The following is a 12,123-nucleotide window of genomic DNA, read 5'->3' as shown; positions in this document are numbered from 1 at the left end:
GGAAAATAGTTCCAAGTTGAACAGTAAACGCTGCTTTGCACACTCAGCAGATCAAGGAATTAGCGAATTCACAGATTTTATTTCCGATTACACTTTTTAACGTTTTATGTTGAGATAACTATAAATTCAAAGAAAGTCGCAAAACATACACATATGCTAGGATCACAGTAGCCAAAAGGTAGACACAACCCAAAACTCTATTGATGAATGATTGGAGAAACGAAATGTAGCACATGCGTACAATAGAATATGGCCCAGCCTTCAAAAGGAGGGAAATTCTGATAAATACTACAACATGGATGAGCCTTGAAGACATTAGGCGAAGTGAACAAGCCAAACACAAAAGAAGAAATGTCGTACGACACTATTTACACGAGGGACCTAGACTGGGCAACTCATAGAGACATACGGTAGAAGGATGGTTGTCACTGGCTCTGGCACTGGGCGTGTGGGGAGTTACTGTTTGATGGACATGGAATTTCAGTATGAAAAGATCTGGAAATGGATCTGGGGGTGGTTGGACAACGACGTGAATGCATTTAATGCCACGGCACCACGTAACTACATAAAAGTAGTCTGAAGTATAAATTTTGTTACCTGTGTTTTACCCCCGCTCTCGCCAAATGTACAAGGAAGTCCCACGGACCCTTAACCCAGCCTTTGCAATGGTAACGCCCGTATGGCTATAGCACAAGACCAAAAGCAGGAAATGGACCCTGGTGCAATCCAGAGTGAATTCAGACTTAGACTTTACCAGTTTTACAAGCACTCGTCTATGTGTGTGTGTGTGTGTGTGTGTGTGTGTGTGTGTGCAGTTCTGTGCAATTTTCTCTCCTGCATAGCCACTGCTGTGTTCAGAGTCCTTCACTGTCCACAGGGCTCCTTTGTGCTACCCCTTTAGAGCCACAGCTGCTCTCTTCCCACCAACCTCTAACTCCTGGCGACCACAAGACTACTCTTCATCTCCATAATTTTTTCATTTCAATAATGTTACATAAGTGAAATCATATGGTATGTGACCTTTTGAGATTCTTTTTTCTTTCTGCTCAGCATAATTGCCTTGAGACTCATCCAGCTGGGTGCCCGTATCTATAGTTAGTTCCTTTTATTATTGACTAGTATCCCATGATATGGATGCAGTTATGATTGTATTATTGTATGTAATAGTAACTGATAATTCTTCAATTCCTTGTCCACATTAAGACCACTGGTAAGTAGTCTTGACCCCAACATGGCCTCTATAGGAACTGCCATATCAGGGGCTCACTAGGGTGTCCGAAGTGTCCACCCACATAAGGGTCTTGAGACCACAGACTGTGTTTCCTTAAGGAAAGAGGTCTTATGGGGCAAGCTCTTTGGCCTGCTGTCCTTCACCCGTGGGGACCCAAGTGGACAGGCAAGATGATACAATGGGATCACCACCTGTCAACAGAATCAGCACAGTCTCCAGACCCCTCCTTTCCCACTTTAAGTGCTGAGAATGCCTGGGTGCATTGTGGAACGGGCAGCTGGGGCTCCTTTAAAAAGGAAGGTAAGCCAGTGTTCAAAAAATATATATGTATATGATGTTTCCAATTCTCGGAAGGGAGCTTTTATATTTCTGCCACCCTCCGTAGCCTTTGGCTGTTTCCTTGACTGTCCATCCCAATATGACATAAACTCCCAGCCCTTGTGCCTGGCCCAGAGCCCGGCACCCACTGGCACCCCATGAACATTATGGCAGGTGGTGGTGGTATTGAAGCAGGGGGCCGAGTCAAGGAGGGATTGCAGAAGATCACCAAATCCCGTGAGCAACATGTCATTTCTTTTGATTTCAAAAACCTGCCACCTTGGCTCTTTGACAACAGGTGGGAGTCGGGGAGAAACACTAAAACAGTCCCTTTCTTTTTCCTCCTCACTTGTGGCTCTGACTGTCCTGGCCCCTCCTCCCTCCACACCCACCGTCTGCCTCCCAGACTCTGGGACAGAACTCTGTGTTCTGGAGAGGGTGGGGTGTCTTACCTCGGAGCAAGTGGCCGTGGCCAAGGAGGTGAAAAAGGCACGCTGAGTGGGGGAGAGGCAGTTCAGGGGGGCTCTTCAGGCACAGGCATGAAGGAGCAGAACTAAAGTTGCCTAGAAAAACAAACAGGACACAGGTAACTTGCAGCCTTGCCCTCCATTTTTCCCGTCCCCATGTCCACACCTTCACTTCCCAGCCTTCGATTCCTTCCATGGGCAACCTAAGAGTTCACACCTCTAGATAACTGATGGGGGCAAAGATAGTCATGCCCCAACATACCTAAAACTGCCTTGAGGCCCCAGATCCCCGGACAGTTCCCAGCTGCTTGGCTCCCGCCACACAGAAGAATAAGGGGAAGGTGGCTGGAACTAACCTAGGGAGGACACAATCGCCGACATGGGCTCTTTGAAAAGAACAAAGGTGGTTTAAACCCAAGGGGTTGGCCCACCTTCAAGATCCCGAAGGTGACCGCTCATAGAGGGGCAAGGCACGCCAGCTTCCGTGAGAGTCGTTCCACAGCTCAACAAAGGGTCGGTGAAGAGCTGACAGCCGCATCTCTATGGAACCGTTAAGATTCCTCTAGCCCTGGCGATGGGGTTGAGGCCCTTCTCTGATGCCAGGAAAGACTCCCTATCCCTCAAAGCTTTGGAGATTTGGAGATCCCCGTGTCTTCATAAGCAGAGTTGCTGTGCCTTCTATCTAGGATTTGGTTTACCTGGGAAACTCCATGTCACAAACTCAGCATTTCTTCAATAAACTCCATATTCATGGACCATTATCTGGTGGCTACAAATAGCCCAGACTCCTGGTCTTTGTTCCTTAAGGTGGAAGATAGCGCCCACGCATATAAATCACCAAGTGCTAAGACCCTCTACTGAGATCATAGGGTTAATGTAGGCTCCAGTACATCCAAATGTTGGCTGGAAGGCGGGAGTCAGCAGGATTTCACCTGCATGGTCAATTTTTACCTAGAAGAGGGCTATGCCTGCATTAATTTGTGACTAATGGAATGTAAATACGAACTCACTAAGTGATGGATTGTAACATGAGGAGTGGTGAGTTATTCAAGAATCTGAGACACAAAGCTCATGAGAGGTCTATATTTCTTTTTTTTTAATTTTTAAAAAATTTGTTTAACATTTATTTATGTTTGAGAGACAGAGTGTGAGCGGGGGAGGGGCAGAGAGAGAGGGAGACACAGAATCCGAAGCAGGCTCCAGGCTCCGAGCTGTCAGCACAGAGCCCGACGCGGGGCTCGAACGCACAAGCGGTTGAGCTGAGGCTCAACCGACTGAGCCACCCAGGCACCCCGAGAGGTCTATATTTCTAAGCACCGACAACTCCTTCCTAACAGGATGACCAGAGAAGAGTTGATTCCTGCCACATTGAAAGTGTTCTTATGTCCACACCTGCTCCCCAGTGGATGATACGATTCTTTCTCATCCTTCAGAGGGGCAAAGATTCAACCTGACCCTTGCACATGGCTTCTGGGGCCAGCCCCCCCTGAGCCAGATCCCACTACTATTCTCACCCACACAGAGGGGAGGGCCGAGTGGAGACTCGGAGGCAAGAAAGAGCATGGCGTCTCTACAGGCTGGAGGAAGGCCAGGGTGAGCACCGCAGTAAGTGCTGGGCACGACAGCACAGGATAAGGTTGTAGAGTCAGTGACAACCCACCTGTGCAGAACTTAGGAGCCACAGGGAGAGGTCTGCTCTTTTTCCCAAAGTCCAGAGCAGGGAAGAGAGTTTGCAAATTGCTTATATTGGTTTAAGCAAAGATCTCTTCCTGATTCAAGCCACATTGCAGGTGAGTGTTTGCTGAGCCTGACTCTTCTGAGCTAAGCCCTTGGCCAAGAAGGGAAACTTCCAAGGATGGGACAGTGACATAAGCAGGCAAGCCACGTCGCAATAGGGCTTGTGCTACAGGAGGAGAAGGGAACACAGGCTGAGGGGTCCTCTGGACAGCTTCCGCCCTGCTGGTGGCTCTGAAGAGGCTCCCATCCGCCTCACCCCTCCTCTGGCCTGCCTCTTCACCACCCCTGCCACCTTTCCCCTTAAGCAGCCCCACCCTGCCCGGGAACGTGGAGTTCTCTGCTGTGGGACTCCGGGAAGGCCCCGGACTGCAAGGTTGTGCAGACAGGTGGCAGGTGTGACGGCAGGAGAGCGGGAGGGAGGTCGAAGATGGAAAGTGAGGGGGAGAAGGCGGACTGCTCCAGAGTTTCCCCCTTACATATTCTGGCCCTTACCTGCGACAAAAAGCAAAAGGACCAAGTTTGGCAAATGAATGAAATCCAATCCTGCCTGTTGGATTTGGTCAGGCCCGTGATCCCACGTGACTTGTGCTTGCCCCCCCCCCCCAACCCCCTCCTTCAGCACCACCATCAGCAGCATCCAGGCAGAAAGCGCCTACTGTGTGCCAGGAGGCCACTCCGACTACGAGGATAGTAGATGGCTTCCAGGACTGGGGGTTCCCAGGACCTGGGTCTCTCATTGCTATAGCCAGGATGATCCCAGGTAAGCCACTTAGAACTCCCACTATCCCAGGAGGGGCTGACCCTCCAGTAGAATCCAGTCAACAAAATAAGGAGCAGCGCAGGCTTGTGGGTAGGGGTAGCAGGGAGGAGTAAAGAGATTCCCTCCTCCGAACTGGAAACACATCCTTGGCACTTGGCTCAGTTCTTGAAAGGCCCGGGTGCCTGTTTGCGCGGTGGCCGCCCCCAGGCCGGGCCTAAGCCCTGAGGATGGGCGGGCGGGCAGGAGCTGGGACGGCTGTCTCTTGTTTGCTAAGGTTGCTTTCATTAGATCAAGCTGCGGGAGCTCGTCCACTGGCTCTGTAGGCGCGGGTCAGCTAAGGACAGGCCGATTAGCTTGCCCCTCTGGGCCTTTCTCTTCGTGACACCGCCTCTGGCCCAGAACAAAGGCCCCTCACTTTGCTCAGCCGCGGGTGTTGAACGCGAGCGTGCTGCCACCTGCTGGCCGCAGGAGCTGTTTTCAGGTGGTGAGGGGTGGGCGGGGCCTCGGGACCCATAGTGACGGGTGAGCCCCCCCCCCCCCCCCCCCCCCGAACCGCCCCAGCACAGGCCCCCAGAGCCCCCTGGGCCAGACCTCTAGTGGGGAGCAGGTGGGGACCCCCCTCAAAGGCCCACCTGGAAGAGCACCAGAAGTTTCCAGGGCCTGCCCTTGATGCCACGTGTGTTCCTCAAATGCCCAGCTAGCAGGAGGACCCTTTTAGCTCTAATGCAATCCTCTGGGCCCCAGTGCTGGGCTGGAACCGACTGATGAGAGCCGATTATTACATATTCAGGGCTCTTACAAGCTGCAGTGACAGCTTCAGATCGGTCACGGTGGGAGCATTTTCACCACGGACATTTGGCAAATGTTACAAATTAGAGGTCTCTCCATCCCACCGCTCCCCGCGGAAAGCCCCTCTCTAACTCCAAATAACGGTAACCCGGGAAGGGGAAGGTAGCCTGCGAGCAGGGATTTTCTCAGACAAACCACGAAGGATGGAATCGATGTCACCGAGAAGAGATACATTCCTGGAAAAGGGAACTTGTGGGGAAGAAATTTTTTTAACCCCCCTAGAACAGCCGATACCCCAGGTCAAGGGCCCTGCATCAGAAACAGCTGGGTTCCAGCGACAGCTCTTGGGCTCGCTAAACTGTGTGACCACGAGCCTCACATCTCAATGCCCAGTTTCCCTGTCTGCAGGTGTGGTTAATAGTAACATCTGTCTCCAATGGAATCGTCAGGTGATGCATTTAAATCTTAGAGCGTTGCCCGGCACAGAGGAAGCGCTCCATCTATGTTAACTGTGACCGTTATTGATTAGAACCCCACAACCTCAGCAGGGAGGGAGCTGATCTTCCTATCTTCCTCCTAAGACCAGTTTCACCTTTAGGTGCCCTTCCCAGGGCTGGGAGGCGGGGATTGGCTCCTCTGTCCTCCCCAGCATCTACACTTTGACCTGAGCTTCCTTTGGGCTCCTCACGTGTGCCTGTCCCCTGCGATCAGTACAACGAACAAAGTATCCCCTAGAACACAGAGAGTCATACGGTGGCTCCCTGAATGCACAAGCGTTAAGGATGTCAGCGGTAGACACCCGCAGAAGCCAAAGGTGTTCTGGAGAGGAGTTCCTGGCCGGCTTAAGGTGTCCAGTAGGTGGATGATCCCCATACCCGAATATGGGGATTAAGAGGTACAAACTTCCAGTTACAAAATAAATAAGTCGGACGCACGCACAAAAGATATCCACTATGTAAGTACAGAAAAGGCAGGACTCAAATCTGATTGTAACTACAAGACCTAAATCCTCTTAAAGTCGTATTGCCTTCTAACCAGCAGGAAAACTATTTCCCAAGCGTCTGACACTTCTGATTCCAAATTGACTAACCAGATGAAGCCATGTGATGCATGACTGACGGATTATTAGATCTAAGAGAGTTAGAGAGCGTCTTTGTTCAGAGTGGGGGTAGGAGGCATGCGTCTGGCTGAAAATTAGGGGCACTGTTGGTAAAACAGCGGAGGGAGAGCCCACAGTCACTGCCACTGCAGTCGCCTTCCTGAAGCTGTTCGCTTCTTGACCTCCAGGCACTTCGGGCTGACCCTCCACGCCCCCGGGATGATCTGTCACGTGAGTCCAGGCTGGGCAGGTGGCTGGATTTCCCCTGCAGCATTCTCTCTGCCTCAGTGTGACTTTGACCCCCACATCCCATCAGGCACAGGGTCCCACTCCTTGCCTCTACGGCACCTTTCCACAGTCTCCCTCCTTTCCAACCCTGGTCTCCTCACTGCAGCTCAGACGGCCACACCCACCGATCCGGGCTATCAAAATAATCCCCTCGTTGTTCCTTCTGCCCCCATCTGGCTCCCCTTTCAGTCCATTCCGCTGGCAGATTCCTCTCCCGGGTACAAGTCTCACCAAGACACATCCCTGCTCAAGAATGCCCATGATGTCCTATGTCCCGTCCCAAAGTCCAAATTCCTTGGAGTTCTGCAAACTTTCTATGAATCGGCCTTTGCCTGGGTGTCTAAGCTCATCTCCCTCGTATGCTTGAAGCTCCAGCAAGACAGGGCTGTGTGCTACTCCTGAGTAGGACTTGTGCTCCTCGGCCACTGTGTTTACTCGCGCACTTGCATCTGTTGGCATGCTCTTCTGGCCTCAGGCGGTCCCCGTCCTGCCCCTCTTGTAGATCTCAGGTCAGAGTCTTCCTCCTCCAGGAAGCCTGACCCCAGCTGGGACTGCTCTTATCACCCCCCACCCCCACCACTCCTCAAGTGTTGTCACAGTGCTGTGTGCTTCCGTTGGGCTTGGACACAAGCACCTGCTAGGATGTCACCTTCCGCGGGGTTGGGGCCGTGCTTGATTTGCTCATCTTGGTTCCCCCGACAGCGACTAGCATTAGCACCTGCTATGGCAGCGACACTGATGTTTGTAGACTGACTTGCAGAGTTGAGCTAGTGTCCCACGGGAGCCAGGTGTGAATTTGAACAGCTCACGGGATGATCTGTGAGCCTTCAGCAAGTCAGAAAGCCAAGTAACCGTTGACCCCCACCCTGGGAGCAAACATTTGGGCTCCGCTGTAATATACAAATGTAGGTCCAGAGCTTCCATGAAGGAGGAGCCCCTTCTGCCCTACTGGGCTTGTGTTTGTGGGGTGATACACGGGACTGGTAAGGATAGAGGCCAGGCCCCTTTCCTTTCTTTGTTAAAGCTCAAAGTGTGAGTAGCCATGAAAACCAAAGCCTTTGGGTGGGTGGGGGGAGGGTGTTTAAAGGAAACTTTAAATTATCTAGACAAACCATCCATCGTTCGGCTGAGGAACCTCAGTCCCAGACAAGCAAGGGGAGGGGGGGACGGTCTGCCCAAGGTCACATGGCCAGAGTGGAGGGTGGCACGGAGACTGTCCTGACTCCCAGCCTGCTGTTTTCCTGCCCCGCCCTGCGAGCGGCGCGGGTTAAACACACCATCCCTCCTAAGCTCACATCGCGTTTGGGGAAACATGAGGGTCATGGAGGTTACACGTAGATTTGTGTGTTTGCTTTAAGCTTGCCATCTTGAAATGACTTTATGTTTATACAGCCAAACAGGGAAAGACCTGCATTCAATTTTCAAAGTTTAAATTCTAGACGTCATCCCAGCAGTTATTTTGATTGTCCCCGTCTCTGTTCGTTGTCACCTTTTTCCCTTGGGGAAGTATCAACATGCCTCTTCCGATCTTGTGCTGGGGCTGAGATGTCTCACTGGGATCACCCACTCTCCCTCCAGTGTGGAACCGGCCAGGTTTTATTGCAATAGATAAGACTTCAGACCTCGGGCTACTGAAAGGCCCTTTGTTTGTGGATTACAAGGGGGTCACTCAGTTTATCTCCTTCATTATGCGACCCTGCTTTTTTTTTTTTTTTTTTTTTTTTTTGAGTGGCAAGGTTAAGGTCCCGGGGCAAAATGTTGATGGAAAGGAACATTAAGCACCAAGTTGTACTGTGTTTGTGTTCATTCCCACCCATTTAACCTCCCTGAGCTGGTGAAGGTTACAACGACAGTCCAATTCTCTAGTGACTCACTCCAGGAAAAGGACATGTGACAAGAACCTGGCTCTCATGGGACTGCTTGCCAGCGGTGCCATGACAGAGATGGCATTGTTCGGGGAAGATTCAGGAAGTCAAACATCCGGAGACAAGCATGCATGGTCAACTCACCCCACAGGCTGCAAGAGAACATTTTTTCCCCACTGATCAATCTGTGTATTTACCCCTGCAAGGGCAGTCGGAGGACTTCTGGAATATTTACTCCCCTTCAGTCTCAAATTCGGCCTTCTCTACAGGCCAGGAGGGGAAGGGACCAGCATTCCTGAGACCCGCTAAGTACTGGGTGCTTTGCCCACTGTCGGTGTCAGTTCCGGTCTCCCGACTTGGAGATAAACATTATTCCCTTTCCCAATTTACAGAAGAGGAAACTTAGGCACGTGGAATTTAAGGAGTTTGGCCAGGCCCAGCCAGCTATCACCCAGGTCTCAAACCTGAAGTGTACGTCCAACGTCAGCAAATGTCCCCCTTCCCACGCTGGCGCCCCTCCCTCTGAGACCAGCGCCATCTGGTGGCAGCTAGTGGCAGGATGCTTCTGCAAGCTTGGTCTCTCCCCAGCCTCCCTAACACATCCTGTGTTCTCACTTCGTCCTCTCCATCTAGACACCCTTCAACGCCTTCGCAATAGCCATTTTCCTGTGAAGACTTCCTAAGCAGGCAATCCCAGGAGATGCCTTTTTCTCTCGCGTGACTCTGTGCCCTTGCTTAGCCCTCACAGAATATGGCTCAGCCCACACAGACTCGCAGGTGCACATGTAAACTTCCGGCGGTACAGTAACTCGAGGGCACGGACGACGACGTCTCGAGCCCCAAGAATGCTTCACATAACAAACAATACCAAGCACTAGCTGGTGAACACGTACTGAATGATTAGCTGATGGATTTTCAGGGAACGGCTCTGTGAGTCTCTGATTCTTTTTAGCAGAGAAGCGTGGAAAACTCAGACGGGTGGTTGCTCTCTCTCCCTGGTCAAGTCTCGCCATTGCACTTCACTCTGTAATGCTCCCCCCATCTTTCTGTGGGTTTCAAGGGAGACAACCATTGCCCTGCACTAAATTCATGCCTTCAGCCACCTCTCTGTCAGTGCTGGCAGGGGAGAGAGAGAACACCCTGCTTGCTGTGCCCAGGAGGCCTTCTGGCAGCCTTACCTGTTCCCTTAATCTTTTCCCAAGTCTGGGTCCTCACTCCCAGCACCTCCCCAGGGCTTTAGTGATGATGGCCTAACCCTGTTGGTCACCCGCAACACCTCGAATCTCCTGGAGGGACACATCTGCCCAGATCTCACTCTTTTCCCTTAACTTACTGCCTTTCCTCTCTGAGTGGTCTGTTTCCAGTTCTTTGAGAAGAACGAAGATGTCAGGGCACCCACATTGGCATGGCCTGTTTGCTCTCGACTTCATCCATCCTGCCGCCCTGCAGCCTCTCGGTCATTTGGGGGTCTCCCCAGTGCGGCCCCTCTAGGCAGCTTGCTTTCCTCCCCAAGGCTGCCTCCCGCCATGCCCAGGGTGTGGAGAAAGCTCTGCAGGTGCCTCCAGAGCCACCTTCCCCCAGGCCTGGGTGTGCTTGTCTGCAGGTAGATGCCAGCCTGCACCCCATGGGTCTGAGCATGGCCTGCTCATCTCCCCAGGCAGCTGGGAGGGCCCCAAGCCACCATCACTTCTTACCTTGATTTCAGATGCCTGGCCCTGTGACTGCCACATAGTAATCGATGTTAATTGAAGGCAGAGCCGAATGGCAGATGAGCACATGGTCTTGATTCTGGTCTATGAAAACACTCAGCACATCCAATCAACCTGACGTTTGCAGGTGAGTCACTGAGAGCCAGCCTCTGCACTAGACAGAACTTGAGAACAAGGACTAGGGGAAGCATTGCATCTGGAGGTCATGAAGTCTGTCCGCCTCCACTACGAGATGAGGACCAGGACAGGCAAGGGGCTTGCCCTCGGCCATGCAGGGCTGTAAAGAGCAGACTCAGGCTGGCCTGACTGCCTGACAAAGGCACTGTGTCGGTCACGCCTTCAGAACAATATGATGCTTCTCTCCTCAGATACCTGGTAACTCAGACTTACTCTTCCCCCAGTTGTTTCTAATTAGTAAGGCTTGGGCTTGGGTTACTAACTCCTAAAGAGCGTGGATGAGTCCTCCTTGAGAGAATTCACGCACACACGCCTGCACACGCAGGAGAGCTGGGATCCTGTGAGGTGCCGCCGTGCAGCAAGCATCTGGACTATGTGCAAGATAGAGAGGACACATCGAAGGCATCCCCTTTCCAGCTATGAACCCAGCATTGCGCATGCCCGGCCCTGCGATGGCCCTCAGCCTGCCGGCTGACGGAGGCTGTCCTGGATGTGCTTGCCGGCATCATTCTTGTCGAACGTACTAGATGGCTACTGTTGTGTTCAGCAAACAGCCAGTGCCTCATGCCAAATGTAGTCCTTGCTCGTCCCTGTTCCATTTATCTTCCAGTCTGTACCTTTTCTTTATTAGCAGGGGCGCTTGCTGGGCAACGAGATCTCTGTCTCGTAGCAGTTTCGTGTGTGCCTTCTATTCGCAACCCACCTGGAGTCAGAGTCACGTCTCTGAGACAGAACAATTGGTTGCTATGGAAATGACTGTACCACCCCAGGCAGCAGGCCTGAACTGGAGATGGGCAGGGGTGGTGGGGGCGAGAGGAGGTGTTGCAATATCCTGAGTCTGACTTTTTAGAGTACTGACTGGTTTCTCTGGGCCAGCTTGGTCCCTCTGCTCCTCTTCCTCAAAACTGTGTCTGTGTGTGTGTGTGTGTGAGAGAGAGAGAGTGTGTGTGTGTGTGTGTGTGTGTGTGTGTGTGTGAGAGAGAGAGAGAGAGAGAGAGAGAGAGAGAGAGAGAGAGGCAGGGAGGGAGAGAGAGACTTCACTTATCCACACCCCTGCCCGCCACCACTAATGGCCCCACCCAAATATGGAGACCTTCCCCTACTTTCTCTCAGCTGCCTCCACCTCCGGTGTAGAGCTTGCTTCCTGGGTTAACCACACCCAACCCCAATCCTTTCTCCAGTCAAACCCAACCCCACCTCATGCTTCGTGAGTTTGCTCTTAATTCATTTGAGTGGGATCACTTGCTTTGTTTCTCTCCTTGTGATGTTTGTTTCCCCCTTAATCAGGCTCGTTTACTGCATCTTCCTGACAGTATCCCAGGCCCCAGGAGAGCACAGCTGGGCCAGCTCGTTGTCCCTCATGCACATCCTGGGCTGGGCTCCCCTGACCACAGGTCTCTGGTGGACGCTACTCCCCGACGCTGAGAGACGCCTGACTCAGCCCCCAGCCTGTCCAGCTAAACTTAGTCTCACTTCTTGAGATCAGTAAGTCTGGGGCGATAGGCAAATTGGACAGCTCTGGATATCGTTTTGAACCTGCGCCAGTGTACTAAAAGGAAAAAGACTCTAAAGCTCCAGTTGTATAAAATAACCCTCCGATGATAAGAGAAAAATGAGAAGAGAGTGCTTTGTTATTTAGAAGTGTTTAATTGTTGTAGTTATTAAACCGTGTGTATGTTTCAA

At 52.0% G+C, this 12,123-nt stretch overlaps 2 long non-coding RNA genes across 3 annotated transcripts in view; one reads left to right on the top strand and one right to left on the bottom strand.

The window, feature by feature from the left end:
• LOC109272129 (uncharacterized) overlaps positions 1-2,898 on the bottom strand; it is a 53,962-nt gene extending 51,064 nt beyond the window's left edge. For both annotated transcript variants that reach the window (XR_008417893.1, XR_002082302.2), the window contains exons 1-2: positions 2,715-2,898; positions 2,002-2,112 (exon numbers count right to left, since the gene is read on the bottom strand). This is a non-coding gene — a long non-coding RNA (uncharacterized LOC109272129). The remainder of the gene's footprint in view (positions 1-2,001; positions 2,113-2,714) is intronic.
• A 3,351-nt stretch (positions 2,899-6,249) lies between these two features.
• LOC109272131 (uncharacterized) lies at positions 6,250-11,019 on the top strand. Its single transcript, XR_002082304.2, has 3 exons — positions 6,250-6,632; positions 10,260-10,390; positions 10,766-11,019. It is a non-coding gene; the product is annotated as an uncharacterized LOC109272131 (long non-coding RNA).
• Positions 11,020-12,123: the final 1,104 nt, after the last annotated feature.

The sequence above is a fragment of the Panthera pardus genome, unplaced genomic scaffold (assembly GCF_024362965.1).
Source record: "Panthera pardus isolate Hobbes unplaced genomic scaffold, ASM2436296v1 HiC_scaffold_11, whole genome shotgun sequence".
Classification (NCBI taxonomy): Eukaryota; Metazoa; Chordata; class Mammalia; order Carnivora; family Felidae; genus Panthera; species Panthera pardus.
Note: the sequence above shows the minus strand (reverse complement) of the source record. Positions and strands in the feature narration are given on the sequence as shown.